Raw genomic sequence first — 8,078 nt, 5'->3', positions numbered from 1 at the left:
TCCTCTCTGCAAGCTTCCAGGTATCTGTTGATAATAAGAATGAAACTAATACTAAAATTGGCAGAAAGAAGAATCTTCAAACATGATATCTGAATTCTAATGAAAGGAATTAGACAGCAAAATTTCAGGTCCATGTCTCCAAATTCATTAGTGACATTATATATTGGGATGTGCTTCAAGTATCTCAAATTGGGTATATCTATATAAGACATTGTCATTACCAAAAGACTCAAGTAGCTAGAAAACAGATGAACTTGTGACAACTCCTATTTTTTCAGTCTGACTTCTGATCATGCATGCTTAACCACAATGCGAAAATGACATAATCAAAATACTTCTTTCTGCCTATGCCATAAATAATTTATTTAAAAAGTACTCCTTTAGATATTTAGGATGATGTTATGGTTTGAATATGTCCCTGCAAAAATTCACACTTTGGAAATTTAATCTCTAACCCAACATTATTACCAGGAGGGACTTTCAAAATTGGTTAGATCATCAGGGCTCTGCCCTTGTAAAAGGATAAATGTCCTTATCACAGGAAGCAGTTATCCTGGGAGTGGGATCCTGATTGAAAGATGAGTTCAGCCTCCTGAGCTTCAGTTTCCTTTATACCTACTGTCTTATCCTTCTACTTTGGGATGGCAAAAGGATCTTTGCCAAATGCTGACAGCACAGCCTTGGAATTCTAAGTCTCCAGAACTGTTAGAAATAAATCCCTACTTTATAAATTACCCACTCTCAGATATCCTTTTATAGTAGCCCAAAACAAAGATGGGTGATAATTTAAATTTTTCATGATTTTGAATTCCTGAAAACCAGTGATTCTGTGCGAACAGCTGCAAATATTGAACATGAAAAAAAAATAACACTATTACAATTCTAATTCTTTAAAATAATGTAAAGTTCATATAAATTTTACACTGTATTTAGTACAGTGGTTATGAGCAAAGACTATGGGGCCAGAATGTCTGCATCTACACTTAACTCTTCTGTTAATTATTTGTTCTGATAATTACTTATGTGACTACAGGCAAGCAAGGCAAATCCTCTGTGCTGTGGTGTCCTGTTCTTCAAATGAGGATAATATTGGAACATGTCTTACAGAGTTGTGTGAGAATTAAAATGAATAATACAAATAAAGCACTTAGAATAAAGCACTTAGAAAACTTCCTGGCACAAAGTAAGTTTAATCCTTTTAAAAATATATGAAAAAGCTCTTCTTAATGGATAGAATTTTAGATTATTTTATTTCTATCTTAATCTGAGATGTCCATTTCAATTCTTTCATATTTTTTTCTTACTGGAATAAATTTTATGCTAAAAAGTCTTCAATTGCTCAACTTTTCATACTTGTTTGCAATAAAAAATGGATAGACATCATTATCCAAAGTACACGTATGAAAACACGAATAGTTAATGTACTTTATATACAACAAGAGACATGAAAAATTGTGCTGTATATGTGTAATAAGAATTGTAATGCATCCTGCTGTCATTTATTTTTTAAAAAAATCAATTTAAAAAAGTATATAACTAAAAACAATTTAAAAAATATTCTGCAACTCTACAATTTAATTAATATAATTGTATTTTATGTTGAATAATCATTATTTTCAGTATAATATCAGGGATCAAAACATAAATAAATGTATTGCAAACTTTACTGGCAACTTTCAGATATAAAAAATGAATATTTAATTGGAAGTAGGTAGTCTAATAACTTAGATGGGCCCCTTCTTTCATTATAAATAAATATGTCTATCTGGATAGATTTTACTTAATGTTAGAAAGAAATGGTTTCTCTATTACTGTTTGTTTTTTATAGGTTAAAATGTTGAGAAACAGTCACAAATAAATATCTAAGAATAAAAAATAATTCTTAGGGAAATGTCATATAATACTTTAACCTCATTCTAAGATTTATTGTTAAAATTGCAAAAGATTATCATCAAAAATGATTTAAATCATGTATTAATTCATGCATAATTGCAGAATAATTTTAAGACATTTACTTATGGGATCTGCAAAATTAGCTGTAGCTAACACAATTTGTGGGAAGACGGACTAATGAGAAGCATTGTTAGAATCAGCACTTTTGAACATTTTGATTTGTATTTATATTTATAAATTTTCTTTTAAAAACATCTGTTATACACATTTTGCTCTTATTGCAATCATTGCCAAATCAATATTCATATGTCATTATTTTTTTAGTGAAGAAATAAAATAAACCAATCAATATATCAATCAGTTTTCAAAATAATTAAAATATTTTTGAAACAAAATGATCAATTAGTATGATACATAAGGAGCTAGGGAAACATATTATGAAAGATTTACCTTTTAATGCCCTTCAAGCGAACTGTAAAGCTGTATAGAAGGACACTGTTTGGTAATAAACACACATAATATTTTCACAAGCAAACTGCATTTCATCAAGTCTTACAAATACTACTATAGAAATATTGAGAATAGATATATTTATATGCAACCTAACAAATGTAAAATCCACAGGAGGGAGAGTTAATGGCAATGACATTTCTCACAGCATTAAAAGAGTGAATTATTTGAATACAAAGAGCCCAATAAAATGTTTTTCTCAGGTTAATAATCAGAGATATGCACACTGTGGAGAAACAAGGGAAAATGCTGACACAGGGCAAGCATGGGCCAGAAATGCCTTGAAAGTGAAAGTCACAAATATCCTCCAACATAAATGCTAATGAAAAATGCTCTGGGCTCAGTCCTCTGCAGTTCACTTATTCAATTGTAAGTGCCATTTTGGCAAAGGTAGCTTTTGTACTTGGAATTCTTGCATAGGGTAGAGTAGTAGATAGAAAATAACACAGAAAGCTGAGGATAAAAAGGAGAGTTGTTTGGAGGTTTTAGGTTTTTATGTGTGAGTAAGAAAGAATTTGCAGTTGTTTTTCTTTGCCTGTATTTTTCTTCTCTGTTGCCCTTCATCTTTTTAAAATACTTCTTCCCTTCCTACCTTTTTACTTCTGCCTTTATTTCTTCCTTCCTTTTCTCTTCTCCTCTTCCTCTCCTTCCTTCTTCTTCATCGTTATTTTCATCTTGTAACAGATGCTGCACAGTTTTTCCAGGAGCGTGTAACAATACAGGCAAATCACATTTGAAAACCTTAAGATTCTTAACATGAGATTGTTTAGTCATTAAGTAAATATTTATTGCATAAAATTATGGAAAGAAGTAAAAAATCTGATAATGGAACTATGAAGAGAAATGGCTTCAATGTCCAAAAAATTTACAGGCTTAAATATTGCTTTGGAATGAAAAAAAGAGCAAGAGAGAGAATGAGAGAAAAAGAAAGAAATTTGGTAAAGGCACTGGTTGCAAGATCCAATACTAGAACAATAACACAAGGAAATAATGGTTCAATTTTCTCTGAAAATGCTCATAAAATAGGATAAGAAAGGTCTTAGGATGTATTCATAATTAGACAAGTTGTTCCAAGATGAATATAATAAGAAAAATAATTTGTAACATCATGACACCCTCACACAAAACTGTAATTGGTCCTCAAAAGTTAAGAAACAAATGAATTTCTGGATTCAATTAATTTTGACTTAATTTCTAGATTAAATAATGAAGTTTCAGGTTAATCAAGCAAGTGCCTCATTTAAAAAAGACTTTTGATAGCTTGCTGATGTTCTTGTATTTCAGACTTAGAACATACAGAGTCAACAGCTGGTTAAAACAAGAACATTAGAAAGGAGCCATCTTCTTCACAGCATTCCAAAATTCCAAATAATATATGTTTTGCTCTCCCCTCCAGGAGATAGAACATGATTCCTTTCTTATTGAGAGTGGGATAAACTTAGCAACTTGTTTCCAAGAACAAAGAAAAGGAAAACTCCTGGCATATATAACCTTAATCAAGTGATCAAGAATACTCTAGTGAAAATTCATGCTGCTATCATTGTCCTATGACATGTTAACAATAGAAAAACTTTATCTCTGCTATAGTGTTCCAAAAAACATACTCACATCTATAAACAAACCTAAGCTGAAACATGATAAAATATTAAAAATTGATAGGCATTCTAAAAAACTAAGTATTTTGTAAACTATTAACATCATGAAAATAAGGAAATACCATCTGAAACTTTGTCACAACCAGTTGACACTAGGAAACTTGATAGAAAACTCAGTGTGCTGTCTTGCTTGAGGCTCCTAGACCAAAAGATGGCACTAATGGAAAAAAAAAATTGTGGAAACACTAATGAAATTTGTATAGCAGTAGCAATATATCAATTTTAATTTTTAAGTTTTAGGTAAAAATTATGTTCCTTGATTATATACAATGTTAATATTTTGGGCAACTGAGTGAAGATATAAGAATAATTTGCACTGCCTTTGTAACTTCTATTTAAATCTAAAATAATTTAAAAATCAGAATTCAAAAATAACTAGGCAAGGGCTGGGATGTAGCTCACTGGCAAAGTATCTGTCTTTCATTTGCAAAGCCCTGGGTTCAATCCCCATTTCCAAAAAAGAAAAAAAGAAAAAAAGAGAAAAAAAAAGAATAATAACTAGGCAAAATAAACCTGGAAGCTAAATGAACAAGAAGTGAACTGGTAGCTTCAAGCCAGTGAGAAAAGTTTTGGGGTTGTGCTAAGGTCATGGATGGGGAGTGGAGATGTGAAATGATTTGAGAAATGCCTATGGGATTGCCTCTACTTGAAGTCCTAATACATGTGGGAAGGTGAAATATCAATTTTTCAGTCAGAGTGAAACAACATACAATAATCTTAGCAAGCAATAGAACAGAGAAAGGTAGCCAAACAGAGAGAAGGTGAAATTTGTTTCTAAGTCAGATGTGGATTATTAGTTTGTGTGATAATCATTCACACTTTTCATAAGGTATTTGACCTTCTGAGGTTTAGGTGATAAAAGTTGGTGACCAACCTCTGAATGGAAATAGAAACCTGTAAGAAAAAGATGAGGTGCTCACTCAGGAACATGCAAAGGCAAAAGCTAAGGTCAAGAGCAAATACTATATGAAATAGCAGCACTAATAAAAGAAAGAAGTTGAATGATCCTAAATCTATTATCTGAAAAATAATTGACAAAGAGTAAATGAAAAATATATATGAAATATAAAGAATATGTTATGCAGAGTGTTTTGGTACAGAAATGCATGAGAGATCTGTCTTAGAATAATTTGAGGAAAATTTGGAGAAAAGGTCAAAGGGATAAAATGATTAAATGATACATTGATATTTATTAAGTAATAAAACCAGATTGTCTTCAAGGAATCAATAATTTAAAATGCACAGACATACAATATTATCAAATATAAATGTTTTAATAAAAGTGATATGTTATTAGTTACAAACTGACTCTTACGGGAAAAAATCATGTATAACTTGAGTACTTGAGAAATATTTTATGACATATTGGTGCATCTTAAAAAGGTAAGAAAAATATACTCAGGAAAGGAAATTTGATAAAAAAATAAAAGGCATAAAATTTAATCATAGTGAAAGCATAGGGATTTGAAAGGGAATATCAAGATAGTATGCTCAGGGAGAAATACTCAGGTGAATTGTTGGAAAACTAAAAACTGTATAAGATGGCTTATATTTTGCTGACTACAGGATAATAACCTACATTTAATTTTGGCAAAATCTGTGACTATGAAGACATCCATGTTTTAGATCCATTTTACAATTAGATAAATTTAAGATGAGAAGGCTGTGGGAAGCCACACTAACCACATAAGACATATGTCACTTGGTAGTTCATTTAGATATGACTATGAAAAAAATTCTATAAGGCAAATCATCATTGAAACTTAAGTTAAAATTGAAAAAATAAACCTAATAAGTACAGAAAAATAACTTTTTAAAAATTCAGTAAATATAATTATTTTTTAATTTATAGATAGATATAATACCTTTATTTTATTTAATTATTTTTATGTGATGCTAAGGATCGAACCCAGTGCTTCACATGCACTAGGCAAGCGCTCTACCACTGAGCCACAATCCCAGGCCCCAATTAATATAATTCTTAAATTTTAGTAGAAATTTCCTAGCAGGTCATTGTTCTAAAAGAACTCTCATCAGTATTTAAGATAAAATTAAATTTTATTTTTAAAGTTTCAGAAAGATAGTTATAAAACAGAACAAGTTGCTAGGCAATTACCATTTTTATGAAAATGTGTTATATGACAGAAGATAAAAGAGTGAAAGAAAAATAAAATTAATTAAACTAACAATACTGATCAAACAAATTGAAAATGGAGAAAAAAAGATTTTCACTCATTTATTTTTCTTTGTTTCTAGTGATTGATATATATTAAGTAAATCATGTATCTTATAATTTTTTTAATAAGAATCAGTTGTTTCTTTTTTTTTCCCCCCACAACAGGTTTGCTGTCAGAACACAGGTTTCATGAAAACGTCCCCGAAATCAAAGCCAAAATGGGAAAGGAAAAGATTCACATCAACATCATTGTTACTGGACATGTAAAGATTCCGGCAAGTCTGTGACTACTGGCCATCTGATCTATAAATGTGGTGGGACTGACAAAATAACCATTGAAAAATTTGAGAAGGAAGGCTCCTTCAAGTATGCCTGGGTCTTGGATAAACTGAAAGCTGAACATGAGTGTAGTATCACCACTGACACCTCCCTGTGAAAATTTGAGACCAGAATTTGTGATTATCTTTGATGCCCCAGGACACAGAGACTTTATCAAAAACATGATGACAGGCACATCTCAGGCTGACTGGGCTGTCCTGATTATTGACGCTGGTGTTGGTGAATTTGAAGCTGGTATCTCCAAGAATGGGAAGACCTGTGAGCATGCCCTTTTGTCCTACACACTGGGTGTGAAACAACTAATCATTAATGTTAACAAAATGCATTCCACTGAGGCATCCTGCTGTCAGAAGAGATCAGAGGAAATCGTTAAAGAAGTCAGCACCTACTTTAAGAAAATTGGCTACAACCTTTACACAATAGCATTTGTGCCAATTTCTAGTTGAAATGGTGAAAACATGTTGGACCTAAGTGCTAATATGCCTTGGTTCAAGGGATGGAAAGTCACCCGTAAAGATGGCAATACCAGTGGAACCACACTGCTTAAAGCTTGAGACTGCATCCTACCACCGACTCATCCAACTGACAAGCTTTTACATCTGCCTCTCCGGGATGTCTACAAAATTTGTCGTACAGTACCGTCTCTGTGGGCTGAGTGGAGACTGATGTTCTCAAGCCTGCCATGGTGGTCACATTTGATCCAGTCAACGTTACAACTGAAGTTAAAGTCAGTTGAAATGCACCAGGAATCTTTGAATGAAGCTCTTCCTGGGGACAATATGGGCTTCAATGTCAAGAACGTGTCTGTCAAAGTTGTTCATTATGGCAATGTTGCTGGTGACAGCAAAAATGACCCACCAATGGAAGCATCTGGTTTTACTATTCAGGTGATTATCCTGAACATTCCAGGTCAAATCAGTGCTGGCTATGCCCCTATCCTGGATTGTCACACAGCTTACAGTGCTTGTAAGTTTGCAGAGCTGAAAGGAAAGATTAATCACCCTTCTGGTAAAAAGCTAGAAGATGGTCCTAAATCCTTGAAATCTGGGTGCTAAATCCTTAAAATCTGGTGATGCTGCCATCATTGATTTGTTTCCAGGAAAGTCTGTGTGGGTTGAGAGCTTCTCTGTCCATCCTCCTCTGGGTGGTTTTGCTGTTTGTGATATGAGGCAGACAGTTGCTGTGGGTGTCATCAAAGCAGTGGACAAGTAGGCTGCTGGAGCTGGCAAAGTCATCAAATCTGCCCAGAAAGCTCAGAAGACTAAATGAATAGTGCCCCTCACATCTGCCACCCCAGTCTTAATCAGTGATGGAAGAATTGTCTCAGAATTGTTTGTCTCAATTGACCATTTAAGTTTGATAGTAAAAGACTGGTTAATTATAGCAATACATCATAAAACCTTCAGATGAAAAGGAAAATGTCTTGTGGACCATTTTGTTTTTGTGTGTGGCAGTTTTAAGTTATTAGTTTTTTAAATCAGTACTTTTTAATGGAAACAACTTGA

The 8,078-nt window shown here is 32.7% G+C and overlaps 1 pseudogene; it reads left to right on the top strand.

Moving 5' to 3' along the window:
* The first annotated feature begins 6,452 nt into the window (after nt 1–6,452).
* On the top strand, nt 6,453–7,842 carry LOC124106980 (elongation factor 1-alpha 1-like; annotated as a pseudogene).
* The last annotated feature ends 236 nt before the right edge of the window (nt 7,843–8,078 follow it).

The sequence above is a fragment of the Marmota monax genome, unplaced genomic scaffold, assembly GCF_021218885.2.
Source record: "Marmota monax isolate L192 unplaced genomic scaffold, Marmota_monax_Labrador192_F-V1.1 WCK01_AAM20220418_F8-fsc00003, whole genome shotgun sequence".
Lineage (NCBI taxonomy): Eukaryota > Metazoa > Chordata > Mammalia > Rodentia > Sciuridae > Marmota > Marmota monax.
This window is presented reverse-complemented; position numbering and strand designations above follow the sequence as displayed.